At 45.9% G+C, this 24,821-nt stretch overlaps 1 protein-coding gene across 2 annotated transcripts in view; it reads right to left on the minus strand.

Annotated features, from left to right (window-relative positions):
* The window catches only part of AMOT (angiomotin), a 57,700-nt gene extending 35,685 nt beyond the window's left edge, over positions 1–22,015 (minus strand). The window contains exons 1-2 of one of the 2 annotated variants that reach the window (XM_005527406.3): positions 11,035–11,125; positions 10,313–10,614 (exon numbers count right to left, since the gene is read on the minus strand). The gene's annotated coding sequence lies outside the window, so the exon portion shown is untranslated. Of the gene's footprint in view, positions 1–10,312; positions 10,615–11,034; positions 11,126–21,956 lie in introns of those variants that run through there. The other variant, XM_088062583.1, reaches the window with a different exon arrangement.
* Between the last annotated feature and the right edge of the window lie 2,806 nt (positions 22,016–24,821).

Consider the following 24,821-nt stretch of genomic DNA (forward strand, 5'->3'; position numbering starts at 1 on the left):
AATTAGCTAACGCATCAGGTGGGATGGGAACAGGTTCACCACCTCATCAGGGCTGCAGTACAGTTAAGCACTTTCAGTTTTACTCCTAAGTTTTGTGTCACTCACACCTGAAACAATCCAGTGACAGACTTCAAACTCCAGCAGCAAATCTGTAAAGCAGTTCCGTGGTTTTTCGTAACGGATGTGCTCGTGATACTGCCCATCCTGGTTGGCAGCAGGGGATGGGATGCTACCAGGTAGATGAAGTTTTAGGCTGGTTTTTTAGGTGCAGGTTCTTCTTTAGGTTCTTCAGACAGACCTGCACTCTGTAATAGAGGGGAGGACAGGAAACAGTGCGGAAAGGACCAGCTGTGAGGTCCCTGGGCAATACTCCCATGCTGAGTCACCCCTGTGGGTAATGGAAACACTCTGCTGCTCCATGGCCCGTGCAAACCCCAGCAGGCTGATCGCTGATCCTGCAGAATTCACTCAGCCTGTGTCTCCAAGACCATTGGAACCACGGCTGCTCTGCACAAACGCTCACTTTGGAGTCGCTGGGAGCACCAGGGACTCAGAGGCAAGGTCCCAAGTTATTTAATGAATAGTGGAGGCTATCACTGAATGCTCTTTGCTTCCTTTCAGCCCTGCCCAAAGAGGAGGAGGAGGAAGGGAGAGAATACACACCAGAACCGTCCTGGAGAATAAAGGTTCCCAACCTCTGGTGCCGACACCCAGACCTGCAAGGCAGAACTCAACAAGTCCCAGCGTTGTGAGAGCTCTTTAGCACCTGCTCCTAACCAGGAGGAGGTTCCAGACTCCAACCATAAACACCTCCCCAGCTCCCATTCAACCCTCCGAGCCCTGCCTGCCTCCATCTGCTGCCCGTGGCTCAGGTGATCCCGGAGGGTGGCACCGAGCAGGTGCATGGAGCACTGCCAGCATTACTCATCTTCATTCCAGAAGGGCAGAGTCACCGGGCAAACAAGAAAAACTTCCTTCTTTTAACGAAAAACAAGAACAATGTCACCCGGAGGGGGGCAAATAAGATGCATACCCATTGTATTAGATCATCCTGCTACAGCAACACAAGAGAACAATCAAAGACTGGTCCCGGTTTTAACAACTCTCCCAGCCAAACTGAGTCCACCTGAGCAAGGATTAGACTGTCCCTAACCCTGCCCCTCAAACACTTCTGTCACTGGGACCAGGCACAGGGAAGCCTGGCAGGCCTGAAGAAAAGGCAGCAAGTTGCTTGGCCTGGCTGGAGATAAATAAATCAAGACACCAACATGGGAAGATCCCCTCTAAATTACTCTCAAAGGAAAAAAAACTGAGAAGACCTTACTTGACCTTTGAATTACTGCTCCCCTTACTAAAAAGTATCAATTTCTTCACAGGGAAGTTCCTATAATCTTCACCAGAATAATTTAGGTTTTATATTACAAAAGGACAAAAAAAAAGAGAATAAACACTTACAAAGCCCGGTATAAATAGGAATGTGTTGTGGCTTTTAAGCATTTTGTAAAGAATGCTATGGAATTTCAATTCCTCCATAAAATTTTAAAAGTCACAAGGGCAGGAGGATTTATTCTGAATATACCAGTCTAATAGGAAAACCAGCTGCTTTTATTGAGAATATTTCTACATGAAGACATCACACCACTCCGTTACTTAAACTGTTACACAGCACTACCTAACACTGCTCACACATCTGCAGAGTCACAACCCTTTAGGGACAGGTACTGCCATTTCTGCATAATTAACGAAACAAAAATTCCAGCACAGGCAATGGAAGTTCTGCTACCACCTCCAGAAAAGCCAAGATCTCACCTTTAAACGTCCTCTTGCTAAAACCAGCTCAAGTCCACGCAGCTTTTGCCACACCAGGTCTCATTTCAGAGGGCTGCCTTCCCAGCATAGAGCAAGCAAGATTAATTTGCCTCAAATTTCAGCGATTTCCAGTAATTATCCTTGCAGAACTGGGGAATTGCTGCAAGCCCAAGCCGCAGTTTTAATTCAACTTCAAGCTTTGTTTTGTGTTTTTGCGAATGCTCCACTTCTTGCTGCTGCTTCTGCTGCTGGCACTCAGGCAGCGCCCTGCTTCTGTCGTCAGCAGCCCCTGTCCCACAACTATCCCAACTATGCCTCAGCACCAGTTTCATTGCATTGTGTGGTTTCTCCATTCCTTCCCTGATTTAGTCCAGGCCTCTCCTTGGGGCTCTCAGATAATGAAAACCATGTGAGAGTAAAATGTAATCTTCAAACACGCAAACCAGTTTCATGTGCATTATCAGAAGGGAGCAAAATGTTGACAGTGCATCATTTGTCCCTACAGATAGGATCAGACTCTTTTAATTGCTGCTGAGATAAAAAAGAAAAAAAAAAAAAGAAAAAATAAAAGATTGGAATCACCATCTACGTTAAAAGTAAAGTCAAAATTCGAACCAAAAAGCTTAAGAAGTCCTGAAAACAATGGAAATTTGACCCCCAAACAGATATATATCCATTTTGGGCCTCCTTGAGGTAGTTTTTCCTCATATGTCAGTTGTGACATCCTGAAAATTTGTATCATAAATTGACACACACACAAAAAAAAACCAAAAACAAAAAACGTAGGTGAAGGATGCAGAGAAGAAAACAACCACTAGGGCCTAACTTTAGCATGGAATTTTCTGGCTTTTTCTAGTAATACCACAATTTAAACTATTTTAAGCCCCCATATGGAGGAGCTCTTCTTATTTCAGAATGCAGTTTCACAGAATATAACAGGACTAACCACAGAATCTGGAAAGCAGGCAGGAATGGCCCTTCCTTTGGTCTAAGGCCTGCTTTTTGTTTCCTTTAGAAAAAGAAACAGCTAAAATACAGGTAAATTCCCAGTTATCAGCCACAGATGCTGTGGCCCAAGGAAGGGCACAAACCCAGTTCAGTACAGGGACAGCCCAACACCACCAAGAGATCTCAGTGGGTACCATGGGTTAAAAATGTGAATTCAAACTAAAACCCTACAGAAGATCCAGCCCACCGCATTTTTCGACAACAAGGATGTTATAAAAGTGGTTTTGGTGTTGTTCTTTTATCATAACCACCTGGGCTTTTCATGTGCACCTTATAAAAAACCTTTAATTACCTATAAGATGATTAATTGAGCCTCACCACCACACTGGGAGGAAGATATTACTCCATTCATTTTAGCACAGTGGTGACTGGCTAAGTCCTGGCCTACACTGATGTTTTTTTTGTTGCCACAACTATGTCACTCAGAGAATTGATTTCTTTCAATGCAAGTATTCCAGCAACCACTCTAAAACAGATGCAGTTACAGTAGGAAATAATTGGTTTTAGGTGTATTGCTTAGGAAACCTCGCGTAAACCACACCAGCACAACTTCTGCTTTGCTTATATAAACTTCATCACTGCTAGAAAGATTTCCAGCAAGCACAGATCCTGCCTAAATGGATCAAGGATGTTTGCACCCCAGGATTTGTGCAAGAAATGAAGAAGAAGGAAGAGGAAACACTTCTGAGTGTTTTCTACAGCTGGAGAAGATACTCCTGCAAAGGAGCCTCAGCAGCTGCAGAAAAATAGTTAAATATTTAAAAGATCTAAATCGAAAGATTTAGAGCCTTAATGAATGAAATTAAATGAACTTCACTGAGTGCACAGAAATCAGAGGTAACACACGGCTCCTTGAGCACAAATCCAAGGTGATTAACCTTCCCTGCTCCCCCTCAGAGCTCAGTCAACGCCAGCAGGGCTTGTGCAGGAAATGCACTCAGCTCTCCCCTGCCTGAGGAATGCAGTGCCAGAGCCTCTCCAGGCAGGAAAAGCTGCTGTCCTGGGTTTCCTAAGGGAACACATCCTGCGGTTTGCTTCCCCCAGCACAACCCTGGGCCCTGATCTCCAGCCCAGCCTTTTGAGACTGCCCCATGGAAGCTCCCTTCAAACCCCCTGAGCAGCAGGGGATGGGGCAGCAGTGTCCCACACACAGTTACTATTGCCATCCCCACTCCCCCAAATCAGAAATCCCCTGGGCTTCCAACACATGCTAAATCCACTCTTCCTCCCAGGGACGCTAAGCTTTTTTTGTAACTTTTTTTTTAAAGAAGATCCAAGTGCTCCACACCCAATCCCAACTCAACAAGAGCAAAAGCTGCTCTTTTCCATGCAATTTTGGAGTTCTCTTTTCTGCCTCCTCTCCACAGATCCCTGATCTTACCCAAAGGAAGGGTAGAGCAGGCTACGTAATGGCTCTTGGTCTTGTCTCTTCAACCTTCATCATTTACAGTAAAAAGTGTTCCAAGTTTGTTTAAATATCAGCTCTCAGCCGTGACCACTCCAGAAAATTTCAGATTACCACCTCCTTGTGCACCTCCACAGACTATCCCAGGATCCCAGACTGGTTTGGGTTGGAAGGAACATTAAAACCCATCTCATTCCAACCCCTCAGCACAGGCAGGGATGCCATCTCTCACTGGTTTTAAGTTCTGGCTCTCCAGAAATACAGAGGAGCTTTGTTCCTTTTCAAAAAGACAATGGGAAAACAAGGAAGATATGTTTTCCCAAGCCCCACAACTAGACAGGCTAGCCCCAGTATGAAGCAATCAAATTTGTTTCAGCTGAACACAGAACCACCCAAATTAGAACAGCAGGAAAAGTCCACCAAACCCTGATGGGAACAAAGTCACTGAAATGTGGAATTACTTTCCTTGAGGGTTACAGTAAATAATCCTAATATATTAAGTAATTCTTTCAAAAAACAAGTTGTGTAGAGACACAAAACATTTTAAAGAAAATATTACTGTGACACAACTCTTAGACAAGGTCTTATAAATACTAATTAATTCATTAAACAAAATCCTAAATTAGCTTAGTTCATAAACATTCATATAAGAGAACTGTTCAACAACATTTTGGTCTACTATTAGACACTGCTTTGCTAATACAAATAAGCCTTTTAAAACAAATTTTATTGAATCAGTGAACTTTTTTTGTCATTTACACAAAGTCTGGTTCTATACTGTGACCAATACTGATGAACTTATATAGCCCAACGGTGGTTATCAAAGAAAATGACCAAAGACCTCTCCAAACTCCTGAGGAATTTCAAATATTTAGTATTTAAAAAAAAAAAAAAAAAGTTTTTTTAAGCTGAGACACAACCAAACTAGACAAGAGTCATTCTCAGAGAGGACAAGAAAGTAAAAAAGCAGCAAGTCTGAATGGCAGCATTTATCTCTGAAGCCCTTCTGCAGGACCAAGAATGCAGAGTGCCTGCCAGGAAGAGAGGAGCCACTCAGCTATTGGGAACAGGAGGGAGCCCTCACTTCTCCAGGGCCAGCCAAGCTCCATGGGAGCTGCCCACGACGAGGGACGACACATCCAACAGCCACCATGAGGGACATGGCCACAGCTCCATCCCCAGGGGACATGCCAACACGCTTCTTCCTGCACCTAAGCTGAGCACCTCACACAAACCTCTCCACTCTATTAAGACAGGATTTTAAAGCTTTGAGAAGTTTGTTTCTACATGCCTTTGAATTCTGTTCTCAGGATTTATTTTTTTTTAATTCATATTTCGTTTTCCATTCCTATTCACTCCTCATGCACAGAGCTCCCGCTGACATCAAATGTCTGGTTTGCCCTGAATGATCATTTATACACAGGTAAGTTTTAAATCTACTCTTACTTTAAAAATTACATCCAAGTGTCCATGTAAGCACAAATTCCATCAACCATCAAAAACACCTTTCACTTACAGGCATAGTAGGCAAGTAAGAAAAGATTATATTGCATATTTAAAAATTCATTACTCCTAGAACAACTTCAAGCTATTTTTCCCCAAAGTTGTTGGATCTCCTTCCTGTCCTGAAGACAACATTTCAAGGCTACTCTGGAGAGACAGGTAATATGCAAGATTTGGATATTTTCTGACTTTAGAGTTCTCCACACAGCCCATCACTTTCACATGGATACAACTCCAGTATCAGACACGTCCAAAGCATGAACCAAAAACCCTTTTGCAAAGGCTGAAGGTATGGCCATGGAGGCTGCAGCTTGAAGTTCTTCGTGTGGCCAGCACTGCATTCCAGGGCTGTTTGGAAATACACTCGCTCCTGTATAAAAGGGTTTAACAACTCCTGCAGCCAAGCTGGACTCACAGGGCAGGTATTTGCCTGCTCTTTCATAAAAGACAGTGATTTAATTCTACAATATGATGCCGCTGCCACATATTGGGCACGTGCAGAAAGAAGATCAGGCACCAGGGTATGTGGAAATCTAAACTAGAAAGTAACTACTCATCAGAAAGAAAAGCAGAGAATTCCTGAAAGGAATGAGCTTAGAGAAATGGGTTGTGGCCCAGATTCAACACAATGGACTAAATCACTTTGACAAATCCTCTAGTGCTTCCTGCAAGTGTATAACCCCAGCAACAGGCAGTTTGGAACACTTCTATGAGGAACCAAGTCCTCTCTTGTGTTTCAGTGGATAGAAGAGGAGAGAGCGAGCCCTGGACCTCACTGCCAATCCCCGAGAATGGCTGTTCTCACACTTTTATAAACACTTGGTCTCCATGGAAGAGGGATACCTAGCAGCAAACATTGGCAACCAATGGACATTTCACTCCCACTATGTCGTCCACAATAGCAAGGAGGAAATCCATGAGGCTGCTTTGATTAGGAACATTTTGAGAAGACTTCTTCAAAAGCGTCTGAAAATACCTTGAAACGTGGGAATGTGAAACAACAGCCGGATGGGGGAAAACAGGCATCTTACTTTATTCTGAAAGCATTTACACTTCAGTCCAAAGTGGGAATATCCATTAGTCCAAGAACCTTTTGCCAAGAACAAGGTCATTGTTTTCTTTTTAATTCACAACAGAACCCAGCATACAACATATTCTGCACCAAACAGAGGATCTCATCATTTACAGGTGTTTGGAGCCACGTTTCAGTTTAATGCATACTCTGAACATGTAAAAACTTTATTATATTGGGTTTTGTCTACCCTGCAGGTCAGAGCTCTGCTGCTCTTTAAAAGCCAGCAATAAGAATAAAGCAAGAAGTGCACAAGGAGTTCTGCCCCACGAGGGGTTTAAACAGACAAATTCTTTCCCTGTCAAAAGTATTTGTACATTAACACTCTTGGACTGTTGATAATCCTAAAATTTAACACTTATTCCTGTGTATACATTAATACAACAATCTAAACCAAGCTCAAATTTTGCACCACATTAAGAAAATTAAGCTTTAGTGAGCTCAAATTTTACTTCAGCTGTTTGTTCGTTGCAGTGACAGTGAGCCCCAGCCATGGAGCAAGGCATCATTGTGCTGAGCCCTAGGAATTAAATGGTGCAAGTTGCTCTATCAAAATAACCACCAGAAAAAAAAAAATTATACTCAACTGGAAACAAAAGGAAGGACTAGAAGTGGGAGAAGCATTTATGCTCTGAGAACTTGGGGGTTGCAAATTCTCAATTTCACCGTCATGGTTAGGAAAATGTGGCAGCAAAGCAATGCAACCTTATTTCTAAATAAACAAAAAGATTGGTCAGTCTGCTGATGCAAGACAGACTAAAGAGAACAAGAGAACTATTAAATTATCTCCACTTCTGGGACTCTGGCTATTCTTTTGCAAAGTGAATGGCTTATGCTAATCAGGATGCATCTGAAATGCATCATTCAAGCCTTCTTGTACAAATATAGATCTTATTTATCCCAAAAGATCCCCACCAGCTGGCAATGTTTGCATACAATGTTAAACCCAACCTCAAGAGCCCATGCATTATGAGTCATTTTACGCTTAAAAACATTAGTTCCCTTCAGTGTTCTCCAAGACGGTGTATCCCATGAGAAGAATTTTAGTGGAATTTACCAATAATACACTATGTTACCATCCAACTTCCTCTAGCACAAAGAAGTTACAAGTTTTCTGTTGTTCAGTGGGTTGGGTTTTTTTTTTCTCCTAACAGTGCTTTTCCTCCAGAACATCTTTGGGGAAGGAACAAAAGGATTTGCACCAATCCCTTCTATATGAATCAAATATTTATGCTATGCCCTCTTGAAGCACTTTCATCTAGTAACCTATGGAATGTGATCTCCTGACCTCAACACTCAGGCACGTCTAAATCAGCTGCCCTTTGAGCTGTATTAGAGGCTGCAGAGAATTTTTATACACTTGTATCACAGGCATATGAAAACCTTGTGGCCCAGCTGCGGTATTCTCTGCTACGAAGCATTAGTCCAAAGTGTGCTCTAGGAAAGGGGAATGCTTTGGTTGTCCCACGTTTATGGCACAATCCGATGTCACCAGGAACAGGCAAGATGATGAACCACGCTATCAGCATGTTAACCAGCCAGCACAATTTCAATTCAAGTGTCATGGCAAACTCCAGCCCCACGTCCCTCCACATGGCCCATTCTGCCCACTCCCATTCTGCCTCCAGCCCCCTCCCCAGGGCAGATACAGCTGCCTGCAAAACACCTCCAGAATCCAAAAGGCAAAGAGCATGTGGGATGAGCAGGCACCCCATTCCCTCCATCTGGAAATCCCACCCTTTCCTCAAGAAAAATAAATCATCCTATGCTGTCTTTGTGGCTCCCAGGAATCTTTGAAGGATGGGGTTATGTTGCAAATAAGTGTCCTGGAAGTAAAAGAGAGGGAGACCAGGTGTCCCAGATGAACCTGCAACTTCAACTACGGCACAAATTTTTCCAGGGTCAATTCATGACCCCTCTCCCTCAGAGAAGCAGTCACTGAGGTAACCCTGGTGAAAGTCTGACCCAGAGATTTAACAGGGTCACAGTCCTGATGGTAGGCTTCATGTTTTCACAGCAGCCCTGAAAAACTGACGTGATGCTGCCCATCACTCACACGGGAGCAGCACAAGGGTGTAGAGAAAGCTCGAGAACACAGCTCTTTGTGTTGCCACCCTGACGTGCTAGAAAAGGCTCAGTTCTCTGAAACAGTCAAGCAGAAAAATGTGAGACAGCAGCCAAAACCAAGACCCCATCCAAAATCCTGGTCAGTCACCTGCCCCAGTCCTCTCGCAAGGTGCCCCACTGGCTGCTGCACCTCAGCAGAGACTGAGGCACCCCCAGTTCTCCGAGGGTCCAGCAGCTCACAGCACACTGACTTGCTGCCCCACCTATCCCACTTTCTTTTCCCACAGAAATCTTTCCAGGGAAGCAGAAAAAAAACAAGAAAAAAAAAAACAACTTAAAAAAGAAAGAGGAACAGGGAGCAGGACAGACCGATATGTACCATTTCCTGTATCATCCACAGGAAAAACCCACGCAGCAGGGAAGAGCTCAATGTCAAGGCTGGTTTCACCACATGAACAGGCAGTTCCTCCTGCTGGGGGATGCTGTGTGATTCCACAGGGAACAATACAATCTTCCCTGACACAAGAGTCCCACTGCCAGCCACACAAAATTCCACAGGTCTTTCCCTTGCAGAAATGGCTGGTAGCAAAGGAAAGAGGGGAATGAGGAATGTGGGTACGGAGCTGGGGGAGAAGAAAAGTGAGACATTCATTGTGGAATTATCACTTGTAAACCAGGACACCCTCAACACTTGGCCCCTTCAGAAAGGAGGATTCTGCAAAATATGTTTCCCTGCACAGAGACTGGGCCTCCATCCAGTTATTATGTGCACATGTCCCTGCTGCGTTTTCAGTCTTACTTCAGGAAAAAAAAAAAATCTCAAAACAAAGAAAACATCCCCTCGTATTCACTCTGCACAGTGCCAAGCGTGCTCCTGACCATGCTCAATAATCTGTTAAGGAGTGTTAATTATGGGTGCAACACTTTTACACCTTGTGACACAGCAGTAAAGCACTTAATGTAAAACAAATTCCAGTGTGAAACAAGAAATCAGCCGATCGTGGCAGCCCTGTTTGCACGTGTGATACACAAATGCACATACATGATCCTCTGTGCAGCACGACCAGCAAAGACAATCTCAACACGTGGATTACAAGCACAATGACTGCAATTATTTTCTCAAAAGAAAAGAGCACCACAAGAAACGGCTGCTTCCAAACACATCCTGACACAAACCCACTTCGGCGACTTCCACCGAGTTTTACTCAATCCAATTACACACAAGTACATCACTATTCATTCTGGCAATTTACTACCACTGGTGAAATAGGTGGATGAGTGTATTCCTTTTTTTTTTTTTTCCTCAAGAATTTTGCAAGATGAAAAATAAACTTTACAGGAGAAAGAAGTGATGGACAAAAGCTGACACAGAAGAGAGCCAGTCTAAATCCCAGGTTAAGGCTGAAGAAAGAATGCAGAGTCCCTTGCAGCATGAGCACATCTCTTACCTACTGATCTGCTGAAGACAAAAGGTTTTTCTTCTTTTCAGAAACTGGACACTTGTAGCTCGTTGGGTCAGTCACACAAAGCTTCCCTGCTGCCAAAGGTATTCTTTTTCCCCTCGGGTTTTTGTTGTTGTTGTTTGGTTTTTTACCCCGGAGAGTAAAGGGCAGAACAGTGGATTCAGCAGGGGCAAAGGCTGGAATTCGAGATTTAACGGGCTGGAGAACTGCAGAGCTCTCTCCAAAAGATGCTGTATTTCAAGGCGCTTTCATTTGCAAATCCTTCTTCATCCTCAGTGTCAATAAAACTGGAGGAGGGGGAGTAAACTTTTTTTAACCGCAGAAACAAACCGGACTCCACAGAACGGGGAATGTGATACGAACCGGATTTGTGGCTCTACTCTTTCTTTTATTAAAAATAAATATACTTTTCAGAACAGGCAATCGAGCGGGAAGAGGGTAAAAAACAAAATAAAAAATCCCAGAGTCAGCCCAGGACCTGCCCGCGGTCGCTGGGAGGAGGACAGCGGTACCTCGAGAGCGGCAGAATAAACACAAAGAGGGGAAAGTCCGCGTCCCGGCGGTGGCAGCTCGGCTGTCAGTGGCAGCGCCGCCCGGGGCAGTCGCAGCGCCCGCGGCCCCGGCAGCGAAGGGCGGCCCGCGGCATCGCGCCCGGGCGGGCTGGGCTGGGCTGGGCTGGGCTGCGCTCGCTGCTTCTCCGCGGTTACCTGTGCGCGGCGGCGGAGCGGCACCGGGCAGGCTCGGCGGCACGGAGCACAGCGGAGCGTTCGGCTCGGCTCCCTCCTCCGCCTCCTTCCGCTGATGTGGGCGCGGGCGGCCCGCGGGACGCGCTGGGCCGGGGCGGGCAGGAAGCGCCGCCGCCCCCGGGCCCGCCCCGACCGCGGCACCGCCCCCGCTCCGCTGCGCCCGCCCGCCGCTATTGTGTGCGGACACACGGACACACGGACGCACCGAGGCAGCCTCCGCGGGTCCTCGCCCCGCACACGCACCCCAACAACCCCACTCTGTGCCCGGGAGCGGTGTCCAAACGCTCCTGGAGTTCTGGAAGCCTTAGGGCTGTGCCCATTCCCTGGGGAGCCTGGGCAGTGCCCAGCACCCTTTAGGGGAAGAACCTTTCCTTAATTCCCAACCTAGACCTCCCTGACACAGCTCCAGCAGTTCCCTTGGCTCCTGTCCCTGCTCACTGAGAGAGAGATCGGAGCTGCCCCTCCAATGTCCCTCGGGAGGATGCTGAAGACCACAATGAGGTCTCCTCCAGGCTGAACACACCAAGTGACCTCAGCCACTCCTCGTAAGAGTCCATCTAGACCTTTCCCCATCCTCGTGGCCTGCTTTGTACACTCTTCTCAAAGCTTATTTTTTTTTTTTTATATTGAACTGCCCAAAACTGCTCAAAACACTGGAGGCGAGAACATCCCAGTGCAAAGCACAGCAGGACAATCATCTTCCTGCCTGGCTGGTGATGCTGTGCCCGCTGCCCTCCAGGACAGCCCTGATCCCTCTGCAGGAGGAGCCACCTGGGCAGCTCTGGAAGCACCTACAGGAGTCGGCCCCATCAAAACCAACCTGCCAAACTGCTGGACTGAAATGGGTTTATAGCAATGTACACCTGCCCAGGACTCACCCCCGTTTTTGCTGGACAGATGCTGAAAATAAATGAAAGCGAGGCAAGAACTCATCATGACTAACTGCATATAGGCAAGGTATTAAAGGAGATCCCTGTATATAATGTTCTGCTTAAAACCAAAATGTACATCGTGTGATCTTCCAAAGCTTAGGCCATCCTAAGAGGAAATATCCACACACCTCTGCTACTCTGACACACCTGGAAATAATGGTCAGTGTGGAAAGATGAGACTGAAGACACTTCAGTTCTCCCCAAATACAACTCTGATTTTGCTGTGTTTCAGCATTTTATCACATGATAAAAGATGGTGGCCACATTCAGAGGTGGCTTTTGCTGAAGGCTTTTGTGCCTGGAATCACAGTGTGGAATTTCAACTCCTAAAACAGTTTATCTTTAAACATTCCACAGCCTTTACAGCAAAGCATGGACGCTTCACCTTTGTGCATGTGACCCCATTCAAAAGCCTGTAAAATGATCCCAAAATGCTGCTAAAAAGACTTAAAGCAGTCCTGTTTTGGAAGATCTGATAGAGGGTTAGTAATGGCAGTAACACCGTCAGGTCTGCAGTGGAACCAGTCTTTGCATCAGAGAGGCAAAACTCTTGTTCTGAAATGGGCTAAGCAACACCAGCTTCTCCTCACCCCGTCCCTGTAATCAGGGCAAATCCCCAGTCTAAACAAGGCTGAGAGATAACAAACTGGTCCTTCAGTAGGGATTTATTTGTGTACAAACAATCGTACCCTGCCTTTCTCACAATCCACCTCCTCCTCCAGCTCTTTGCATAGGGAGCACTGGAATCCTCCCCCAGTGAGGCCATTCCTGTCCTGAGCTCCCAAGGAGGACAATCTCCCAGTGACAGCTTCCACTTGGCTCCTGGTCATTACCTTGTAATTTCAAAAAAAAAGAGCAAAACAAAAAACTGAATGCAGCTGTCACAGTGTGTCCACAGCTGATTTAATACATAAAGGCTTGATCATGCAAATATGAAGCCCACTAAGCACTACCGATTTGGTAAGGTTTGGCCTAAGAAGCCACCAGTTTCCAAAAAGAACTGAAAGTGCAAAAACTGGCCACATGTAAAATCCTTGCACTGTGAAATTTGGCTTGCATATGAGAAGAGATTCACCCATTTACCTTTTAGTCACTCTGAGCAAATAAATCCTTTCTCACATTCCCAACTCTTAACATTGAAAAGAAAGACTTGTACAAAAATTCAGGAAGTTGAATTACAGAAATCCCAAATGCATCATGTATAAATATCTATTTTTCCCCTACCTCATAACCAACATTCATGCACTGGAATGTTTTAATGGAAGAAACGCAGAAAACATGTAAACAGCTCATTAACATCTCATAACTTTACAGTTTGAAACGCCAAGGGAAAAAAGAAAAGGCAGTGGAGAAGCAGCTACTGAAGGCCACATTTGCTGGATGCTGTGGGGCAGCGTTGTAAGGGAAATGCACAGCTAGAGCAAGAGAAAGAGTTATAAACTGTGCTTCAGTCACACATCCTGTCTCCCTCCCACATGCTCAGAGAAAATATGGGAGTAAAGAGAGGAGGCAGAGTCATCAGGAAAGCACAACTATTGCTTCATGCAGGCACTGGGGAGCAGCGAGCCTTGCCCGAGGCGTGTAAACCTCGGCTTCTCTGCTGCCTATTCCAGGAGCACTGCTCATGTTCAACCCACACAGCTGGAGATACCAGCCTTATCGGGACTGCAAAAGAACAAAGCTACATGAAATCCAAACTCTCTTCCTTCAAATCCTGTCCCCCTGTATCCTCCCTTCACCCAGCTCCCCGCCCAGCCCGGCGCTCAGGAGCTCCAGCGCACATCTGAACGGCTGCCAGCGGAGGAAGCGAGCAGTTTCCATACACACATCACGCCACAATGTGGGAATTCAGGAAACAACACAAGAAAAGGGTTCCTAATAACTGTTCCAGCGTGCTCGGGCCAATTTATGCAATCACACAAAGGTCACGGTGGTTGTGCTAAAAAGCACAAAAGATAAGTGCTACAACGGCAACTAATTCAAAGTAGGAGAATAAATCTCGGGCTTAGGAAAACCTGGAGTTGCTCCACCTACAATTTTTTAAGAGGTTGTCCTTCACATTCTTTAAAATTCCTCCATCTTAAAGTTCCTCCCTCCAGGAATGGCTGTAAGTCTGCCGCCCTTTGTCCGCAGCAGCTGGAGCTCAGGAAGCTGCTGATATTATCCCTCCTGTACAGACACACCAGAGCTCAGCTCAGCATCCACTCAGCACAGCGCACAGGGGCCTCAATTAATTTCCATGCATCTCTGATCTCGGGCCAGTTTAACAGAACTTTTCTTCTTTGCATGTAAATATAAAGGGTTAGCAGCACTCAGAAGTGGCATTCAGCTCTTGGGGCCAGACAGAACATCCTCACCAAAGTCAGGGTTTTTTTGTCTATAAAATATATTATTGGGCAAAATAACGACCCTACAGTAAACAGACAGTCATACAAGAAGTAGTTAAAAAAACCTAAGAAAAGAAGCTGAGGATGTTTTCCAGGAATGAGATCAGGAGCAAGGAACAGGCATTTCTGCAAAGGGAGAGTGTATTTCTTGTCACAGAAGCCAAAGTCAGAATCCCAGAATGGTTTGGGTTGGAAAGGACCTTAAAACTCATCTCATTCCATCTTCCTGCCATGAGCAGGAACACCTTCCACTATCCCAGGCTGCTCCAAGCTCCATCCATCCCAGCCCTGGACACTTCCAGGTCAATTTGACAGATACTCATCGAAGAAAAGGAAGTGAGTGAACCAACATTTGGGAATACAGACCAAAAGAAGCCAAAAATATTCCAAACCTTGTAAAAATCACAAGAAAGGTGTGGAGAAAGCACCAAGGTACCAGAAGGTTGAATGGTTGATCCAAAGTCAGGTTGAGAGTTCAGTCTGCACTTGCAGAGGCCCTGCCTTGCTGCCCACATGTACAGTGAGCTCAGACATGCAGTTCTGCAGCTTTTGCTGCTGTTTTACCACCTGGTTTTAGCACCCAGCACCTTCAGGGTGGCCATGGCCATCTTTCAGTCATATGCAGAGGATTTGGTGCTGCTGCCACATCCAGCCCTGAGCTGTGACAAGGCCTGAAAGGCTCCCTTGGGTCCTGCCATTGAGTGTGGCTGGAGAGCAACTACGATTTCTGAAGGCAAACAGAATCAGACAGACGAGAGATTGAGGCATGAAGTACATGAGTTATCATTCACCAAGATGGCAAAAATGGCTATTCACAGACCAACAGCACCTGAAATTAACACCATCAAACCTGACATGCGTGGAACTGCTAGAAAAATTCTACTCAAAACACACGAGCAGGAACAGTTACACACTACTTATTCCTTTGGCCTTCACTAAGTTAACTGCTGTGCCTTTCTACACAAGTGTATTATTTTACCAATTCTATACAATAAAACTTTGATGACCACACATTTCTGGGAGGGAAGTAATTGATATAGAAACCTCTGCAAAGGCAACTTCATGTCCTGTCTCTTCTGTGATTTACACTGTAACACAGCCCCAGCTCAAAGATTTTTCATGCTGCTGCGTGTAAAGAGTTTTAAAAGTCTGTCAGTCTGGGAGGTACCTCTAATGGATGGTAACTCAAGTGCAGCGTGGTTCCTGGGGTGAAGAAAAGGCCTGCAAGGAAGGGGGAGAAAAGGAACAGCTTACCACAGTGAAATGTAATATAGAGGTCAGCAGCGACATGTCACCCTTGAGGTGATTGATCAGGTACCACCTGTAAGGAGAATTATTCTAACTGCTGAACCTTGGCCCTTCTCTGTGCAGAACTGCAGAGGAGAGCTGTGTATCCAGGAGAGTGGTAAACAACTGCCAACTATGGAAAAACAAATGTTTCAGCTCTGCCCTAAACACACTCACACCTCAGTGCCTTACAGTTAAATGTAATTTGGGCAAAGTAAGGTTAGTCTGGACAAAGTGATTTCCTTACAAAAGTCTGTTCTTCTCACAAAGATGGACCTGTAAGCCTTTAACTGATGTCTATTATATGTTAACAACCTTGATGCAGGAAAGTTGACCACTCCCTTGCTTCTCTGCACTCTTACCTCTCAAGTCTCTTTAGAAAGAGATGTGTCTTTAAAATCTGCTAGAATTAATGGAAAGATTCCCTCAACTTCCAATGGATTTGGACCAGAGTGAACTGTTAAAAGTAAGGCATGGAGGCACTGAACTTCAGCACATTGTTTGTTTGCTCTCAAGGACTAAAGATTGTGTGAAATTACAAGTGAATGAGATGTACAGCAGGTTCTGCAGCAAAAACCAGACTTGCTAATCCTGATATTCCAATGACCATAAAGCCTAAGAGGTGACCACCATGGCTGATTTGATACCAAAAAGCCCAACCTCTTCAAAGCCCCCAGACCTTAAAATGGTACATCCGTATTGATAAATGCCACAGGGATGGGGGACAGGGGGTGATCTTTGATTTAAAGCTCTTGTAACTCATCTTTAATGCTGATGTCAGAAGCAGACTCAGAAGTGAGAAAAGAAAGAGGCCAAACCAACATCAATCTCTGGCTGGGAGCAACTTTGCATTGCCTGGGAAGGGTAAAGGCATGGTCTCAGTGAAACACTGAGTGTGCCATGTACATGCAAGAGCTCTGCTAATTGCAGGAGCAGAACCATCTTCCCCTGCTACAGAGAAGCTGTACTGAAGAATAACCAGCTTATTCTGAACATGAAATTAAAGAAGAGACGTGAAAGGAGAAAAATATGTTGGATACAAAAAAACATATTGAAATAAAATAGATTAATTTCTCTTAACTGCTTCAAAAAGTGCCAATTAGAATTTTTATGAATACATAGATGTGCTCCTAAAAACAGTCTTTCCCCTGTAGTAAGCTACAAAAAGACTGATAATTAGAGAGAGCAAGATATCAAGTTACAGGTAATTGATTAACATTTCATTTTCATGCAAATGAAAAACTAAAAATAGAATTATGGAACAAAGTCTGATTAGATTTTACAATCAATTTCAGAAGCTGTTGCCACATTCTGAAAGAGCACCAGCACTCTCTGCTGGTGATCTTTGTTCAACAGTTATCAAGAGAAAAATGAGGGATGAAAGTACATTATGTTCTTGATATGAAATGCCATTTTTGTTTTAAATGGATGATTAATTAAACCCCAAACAATCTGGCAAACAGCAACTCTAGGAGCTAGCTGTGCTTTTGGAAACAATACAGTCATTAGTAAGAACTGCATTTACCCTGGGCAATCATCACTCACTGGAATAAATTTCACTGTCTCAAGTAAACATCTGATGTAAATGCTTCTCTCAGCAGAAAGCACTTCTGTGGTGCTGCCACACAAAGACAAGCTGGTGTGAGAAATTCCCATGATGCCAAATCCCTTGGCTCCACCCTGACTTTCCATCAATTTTTGGACTATGCCAAGAAAAACAGCTCTCCTTAAAGAAGTCCCAGCACAGCTCCAACACCTTCCCCAACGGGAGCCACAGTGGGAATGCTGCTGTGTTTTCATCAAAGCAAACCTGCTCCCAGCCCTGTCTCTGTTCCACCCTTTGCCAGGAAGCTGGAAAAGCTTTGATTCCCTCTCCCCAGGATGCACCCAAGCTGTGTCTCCTGGATTGCCTTACACACCTGAGCCAGAGCTTACACACGGACAAAGAGGCAGCAAAAATAAACCCCAAGCCAAGCACCTCAGTGACAGCTGTTCCAGCTCCCAAACTGTGCTCGGATCAGGCACCAGGAAGAAGGGTTAAAAATTGGCAAATTGAATCCGTGTGCAGCTCATGGAAGTGTGGGAAACAAAAGAGACAATGTTAAGGACAGAGTATTCATTAGCAAAGGGCTCAAGTTTCTTGGCTTCTGCCATCTGCTTCCCAAAGGCCATTTTTCAAGGTAGCTTTTTGTTCTTCAGTTTTGAATGTAGCTGAAGAAAGACATCCTATTCCTACTTAGCTAATGAACTAAAAGCTCAATGCACATTCAATGGCTTAAAATATTTTGTCTTTTTATTCCCTGGGGACAAGAAGGGAATGCAATGTAAGAGGCAGGGGTTTTTCTCCTGGGATTTGGATCAAATTTTTACCTGACACAGCTGACCCAAAAACCTCACACGTCTCCATAAATATTCATTTACATCATGGTATGAAATACATAAGGAAATCCTGTGCTCACAAAAAAAATACATGAGACTTCAAAATGCTGTATATATCTGTATATTATGTGTAGCAAGATACACAGCCCTTTTGACCGTATTATGAAGTAAAAATTGTGAAGAACAGCTCCTGAATTAGAGAAACAGCTCAGAGCCCTAAAAAGAGCACACTCTGTGGTAAAAATAAGTGAGTTTTAGCACAGTCGTAAGTCAAAGTCAGGAATAATTGTTCTAACGCATTCTGCTCCTGACAAATCTCAAATTTAGAAGAGCTTCACATCTGCTGAGAGTCCCAAGGAACTTCTTAAGCATTCAGGGATCACTGACACTTGGCAGAACGGGACAGAGTGACAGCCAAATGCCAAGCACAGCTCTGAAACACTGCATGAGGAACAGACATTCCTGCCTAAGGGGGCAGAGCAAGTTTCCCACTGCAGAGAAGGACAAGAGTTTTCAAACCTGAAGTTTTCTACTCTTCAAGGAATTTAATATTGTGGACATGACAGGATTCAGCCAGAGACCAGTGATCTGCAAGAAATGAGAAGATGCTCAAAGCCTTGAGAACCTGAACACCTATAGGAAATTAACATGATTACTTTTTTAATATTATTAACTATACATGCCAGACTGCTCTTAAATATTCCCTTTCCACATTCCTATCCACACCTTTACCTTTGTGCCACAGGAATTCCATATTCAGCTCTGCCCCTTGATCATTAATGCAGACTCCTGAGCTTCAGACTTCAAAGCAAGGCAGGATTAAGAGTCACAAGCTCAGGACTGGGACAGCATCAAACCCTCCTTGTGCAAGAACCTCCACCTTGTGTTCAACTCCACAAACACCTCCTTCTGTCAGGACTGGGAAATTCAGGGATTTATGTGGAGCTCTCCACAGACTATGTTAATAAGGGAGCCCAACAGTGCCTCATCTCCTTCCAAACACTGGTAAATAAAAGGAAATGGGAATGTCTCCTGAGGTAAGGGAAAGAAAGATGTGAGTGCTTCCTGCAGGGAAAGAAATCAAAGGCTTCATTGTGTGGAAATGCACTTCTCCAGGAAAACTCTTCTCCCTCTCTTAAGCAGAGGGAGAATGTTCTTAGGGAACCCATCATCATCTACAACCCTGGTGGTGGTTTCATTTTTATTCCTGACTTTTCTATTTTTCCCTCTCACCCTCCCTCATTCTGCTGCTCAAAATGTCTGCACTGCCAGCTTCCTCCTTTCTGCAGGACCTCCCCTGCCATGTGCAGCACTCTACCAGTACCACCAGCATTACTGGGAGCTCCAGCCATGCCTCACTACTCAGAGATTCCAGCAAGGAGACTGATCTACAGTTAACATAATACAAATGAAGAAATTACAGCACAGATATATCAAGACAGACGTCTGTTCAAGACCCTAAGGGACTTAGGGGCTCATTTCGATGTAATTTACAATCAGCATCCCTTTGAGTTAAATTTGAAAATTACACCAACTTGGCCAAGATTAAGCCCACTCAGGCAGAAAGGCAGCCTGGGCTTTTTCAGCTTCACTTGTAACTGATCTCATACCACCAACTTAAAAGGAAATGACACAACACCACAGTAACACAGGTACAGTTCCTTTAGTGGTAAGAAAGCTGATAGAGATCACCAGACTTAGGAATTTTCATTGACAATATGGTCTACACCTGTTCTGAGTTAGCCACTGCAATGGTACAGCGGGAGAATCTGCTGTAGAGACACACAATGCCCTCATCAGCCTCGTGACCCCTCATGAACACTGGGCTAAAGTGATGGTAGATGGTGTTACAGAGCAGAGATTTACTTGTTGAGAAGGTGAACTACAAAGCCAAACTCAGGAACGTTTCTGCTTTACGAGAAGGTTGCAATTAGGTCATGGCTGAGCGCTGGGTAACCACAGCTCCAGAGCAAAAATATTCCCACAGAATAACTCAGATGTGACAGCAGGTACTTGGAATGAGAACAAGGATTTCATCCACATAGTCCTGCTGCTGAATTATGTGGATAAACAGCAATCCTGATGTAGCCAGCCCCCAGCAGGACACGTAGCTGTTGGGATACACAGACCCAGTTTAGCACAAGCAAACTAAATTCCCCAACAGGAAAGCCCATGTCCAACTTTGATGAAATTTGACAAAGAGCTCAGAGCAAGTTTCAGGTCATAATTCTATTTAGGTCGTGGATGAACTGAATCCAGGCCAAAACCTTTTTTTTTAGTATCTTCTGGACTCCAGTCTGAGCAATGTTTCTTATTTCCAAACCCTGTTTCTGCTAAAATACTCCATCAGTTCTATGACCAACCCTGCTCAGCTCAGGCTGGATATTTTGATGAACAAAAGATCATTATTGAAATAACAAGGAACTTCAACAGTACATTCTCCAGGCTGCTTTTGGTCACTGAGACTCCCTCCCTTGGATCCTGCACATGGAATTACCTGTCCTTGGGGCAAACAGGGTGGGAAAGGGGAGATTTTTGGGTTAATGGGATACTGTTCTGATCAGGGATATTATGTTACAAGGCCATGCCTTTGCACACTGCCTTCTTCGGTCTGGCACTTCAGTTTACAACTGGGGATTTCTCCTAATTAGATTGTACTTTTAATTATTTATGGCCTATATTATCTGCAGAAGCTGCCCAAAACCTAAGCCTTAATAAGGATAATCGGAATAATCACATTTTTCTCTCTTTTGTAAAGCACCTTGAGCCTTGCTGATGAGAAATGTTAGGATGTGATTAGATGCTTAATGAAAAATTATCGTAAGAAAGTGGAATAAAAATGAAAAATGAACTAAAATGGAATTTTCTATTTTATACTGCATTGGGGCTGAATTAAGAATCATTTATCAGAGGAGATTTTAACCTGAGAACTGAGTGGGGATCTTTTTTATGCATGTTATGATCGGAGAATGCAGGTGAGGATGCCAAGGAGCAGAGTTGGGGCCTGGATGTTGAGAGAACAGCCCCCAGGAGCCGAAGATCTGGAAGCGCTGGGCTATCCCACCACGAGCAGCCAGCCCTTGGCTGGTGCCAGCACCAAGAAAAGTAATGGGTGTTTAACATCACCCCAGTTCCTGTGCCCACCACAGCTCCTCCACACTGAAGATTTGGCTTTCCAGCACTCACCTTCCCCAAGAAGTATCCTGGAACTGAGGCAGACGGGGTTTCAGCTGCTCAGACCGTGCGGCAGAAGTCACGGTGAAATTTATGGCCCTGTCTGACTCAGTCTGTGAATGAAATCCTCAATCCCTCAGACCGTACCGGGAATGGCCGAACCAAGGCACGGATGCAAAGCTTTCAACCCTTTCTCGATTACCACTTTTCATATTTGCTCTCTCGTACATCAAAGCAGGAGGATTTGGAGACGTTTGTGTTGAATTCAGAGCTGGGGCAGGTGGGGGTGAGCCCCTGCGGGCGGCTGGGGCCGGCGGGAGGAGAAGGGCAGAGCCGGGACCATCTCTGGAGGCTGGGGCAGAGGCTGCGAGTAACCAAACATCCCCGGCACCACCTGCACCTGACAATGGAGCCGGAGAGAGGCCGGACAGAGGAGCAAGGAAGGCTCCCCCACACCCTCAGCAGCCCCCGAGCCTCGCCGCCTCCCCACGCCCAACCTCCCCCAGAGCCCCCGAACCGCGCGGGGCTGAGCCCCAGGACCGCCCCACACCACCCGGGCGAGGAGAAGGAGATCCCCGTGAGGACAGCGGGAACACCCGGCTGCCCTGCCCCGCCTCGGGGGGCCCGTCCCGGGCGGTGCTTGAGGGGACAGCGCCGGCCTTTCCCCGCGCCGGGCGGCGGCCTCGCCCCGCGGCCGCGCCCTCAGCCCGCGCAGCGCCCTTACCCCGCGGGCGCCAGGCCCCGCGGCCGCCCGCACATCCATCCCGGGCCGCTCCCCGCGGGCTGCCGCGGCCGGCACGGCGCCCAGCCACGCCGGGCAGCTCCGGCAAGGGCCTCCCGCCGATGCCGTGGGTAACTTTCAGCAGGCGGCTGCAACTACAGCGCCCGGCATCCCCCGGCGGGCCGGCGAGCGGTGCCGGCCGGGAGCTGTAGTTCCGCACGGGTGGGGGAGCCGCCGGAGGCCTGCGGGGAGGCCGAGGGAAGCACGGAACCACCGCGGCTGGAAGAGACCTGTGAGAGCATCGAGCCCAGCCTGTGAGTGATCCCCACCTGGTCAGCCAGCCCGGAACGCTGAGTACCACGTCCAGCGGTTCCCTGGACACCGCCAGGGATGTGGACTCCACTGCTTCCTGGGCAGCACCTTCCAGTGTTTAACAACCTTTTGCGTGGCAAAATTGTTCCTAATATCCACTGATATTCAACCTGAACCTCTCCTGTTGCTTGGGAGTAGACCCCAATACCCTGCTGTCAGGGAGTTGTGCAGAGCCAGAAGAGCCCCCCTTTTCTCCAGGCTGAGCCCCTTCCCCAGCTCCGTTCCCTTCCCTGGACATGCTCCAGCCCCAAAATATCCTGTCTGAAATGAAGGGCCCAGAACTGACTCCAGCACTGCAGGAGTGGCCTCACCAGTGTCCAGTCACTGTCCTGGTCCTGCTGGCCACACCATGGCTGGGACAGGCCAGGTTCCAGTGGCCTCTTGCCCACCTGGGCACACCTGGCTCATGTTCAGCTGCTGCTGACCAACACCCCCAGGGCCTTTCCCACCAGGCACGTTCCACCTCCTCCACCCCAGCCTAGAGTGTTCCATGGGGTTGGTGTGGCCAAAGGATTTAAAATCTTTACTTTTTATTTCACCTGGCTCTAATTATCAGCCCCCTGAACCTGCTATATCTATTAACTTTGTTCAGTCATAAGCTTTCTGCAACAGTTTTCCTTTTAATCTTCCTTCCACAGTGTTTCCTACAGGGACTATTCCTTGCCCCATAAACTCTCCACAAAAGCAATAAAAATGTAAAAGTGAACCTGTCAAAGAAGTATTAGCAGGCAAAACTTAAAGAAAGGCCCTGGAAACTGTCACTGAAATACTCAGCTGCTGGCCATCAAGTGTTCAGCTCTTATGGTCTCCTGTTTATGTTTCATCTATTTTTATTTACAATTTATTTTTATTTAAATTAAATTAAAATTTATTTAAAATTTATCTCTGGCTCTGCTGTCCCCATGCTGAACACAGACCAGTACACAAGACAAGCCAGGTGTAAAAAAAAAGGATATTTTAGAGATGTGGGTAGGAAGCATCCAAAATCAGGCAGAAAAAGGTTTTAAAGCAGAGATATCTGTATGTACTGCTTGCTGTGTTTAATTACAGACAGCTTTGTTTTGCTGCTTTTGATGGAGAGAGGAAAAAGCCAGCAGAGGTAGTGGCCACACACCAACCTTCCACTGTAAACACCCAGAAAGAAGGGCTGGGGGAAAGTTTGTTATTGCTCCATGGGAGTCCAGCAGCACAGGGGCACAAGAGTGACACAAAAATGGGCTGTGCTGTCACGAGGCCTTGTTGGCCAGAGCCAGACAAGGAAGATCTGTTACAAGACGTGGTGGAATGTTTGTTTTTGTAGTACTGGGTTTCCAAAATCCATGGTCTTTTTGTGGCTGACAAGCCCCCTCCTTTCTTTGCCTCGTTCCTGCAGCTGTTGGAGGTCTGCACCCCTGCCTGGAAAACATGAGCACAACACAGCAAAAATGTGCATCATTCATGTGCCATCAGACAATGCTTGGGAGAGTTACAAAGGAGGGGAGGAAGAAGAAACCACAATGCTGCAGTAATTTGCATTATTTCTACTTTCTTTGCAAGACTCACTTTTAGCTTTAAACTGTAACAAGTATGTATTTCATAGCAGCTTTACCACACTTCAGCTTTATTGGGTTTTAATTCACACCCCCTCATGACCAGGTAAAATTTGGCAGAGTGTGTCTGTTCTAACACATACTTTGTTTTGGTAATATTTCATACACAGAAATTATCTGAAAAGCAGAATCTGTGTTGTGACCTGTTGCTTACCTCAGGGATTCTCCTCTACGGTTCATCCTTAATGCTTTGTGCTGTCCCAGAACCTCCTGAGAGCACCACTGCTGGGGATTGCAAACCAGGATCAAACCAGGCCCCACACCACTCACTTTTCCTGGATCCAGCAGGAAGATCCACAAGCAGTGCCTCTCCTCAGAGCAGAGCTGTGACCAAAGCCATAACCCAAAGGCCAGGCTGAGGCTGGAGAAGTTTGGTTCTGAGCCACGCGGTGCTCACATTTGGGCCCTGCAGCAAAGCACAGGAGCCAGCACAGGTCAGCTCACGTGGAAATGAAGCTCCAGGCACTGGAACCACCTTGCTGGGCCTTCACTGATAGCACCTGCTATTCTGCCACATCCTAAAGCCCACACACAAACCTCAGTGCCCAACTGTGCAGTTTTACCATGCTACCTTCAGTGCTTTTAGGACCACAAACTTGAACAGAAGCACACTGCAATTCTATTTTCTTGGGATTTCCTTTTTGCCTGTCTCAGCCTTGAAAATTCCCAAATTAAATACATCAGTTGCCCACGATGAAGCAAGTTCTCTAGATGACAAACACTTCAATTTGCATTTTTCTTACTTGACTTGCACATTCAAAATTTCATCTTACTTTATTATGAGGGTCACTGAAGTTTTAACATAACAGCACAGCTGTGGCAATTTACTTCCTTACCAACCAAGTTCACTTTGATGATGACTGGGTGCTTATAGAGCCACTGGAAAAACATAAAGGAGATGTACAAA

This window comes from Pseudopodoces humilis, chromosome 15 (assembly GCF_049639895.1).
Source record: "Pseudopodoces humilis isolate 2021_Gansu_Grassland_sample_001 chromosome 15, ASM4963989v1, whole genome shotgun sequence".
NCBI classification, from domain to species: domain Eukaryota; kingdom Metazoa; phylum Chordata; class Aves; order Passeriformes; family Paridae; genus Pseudopodoces; species Pseudopodoces humilis.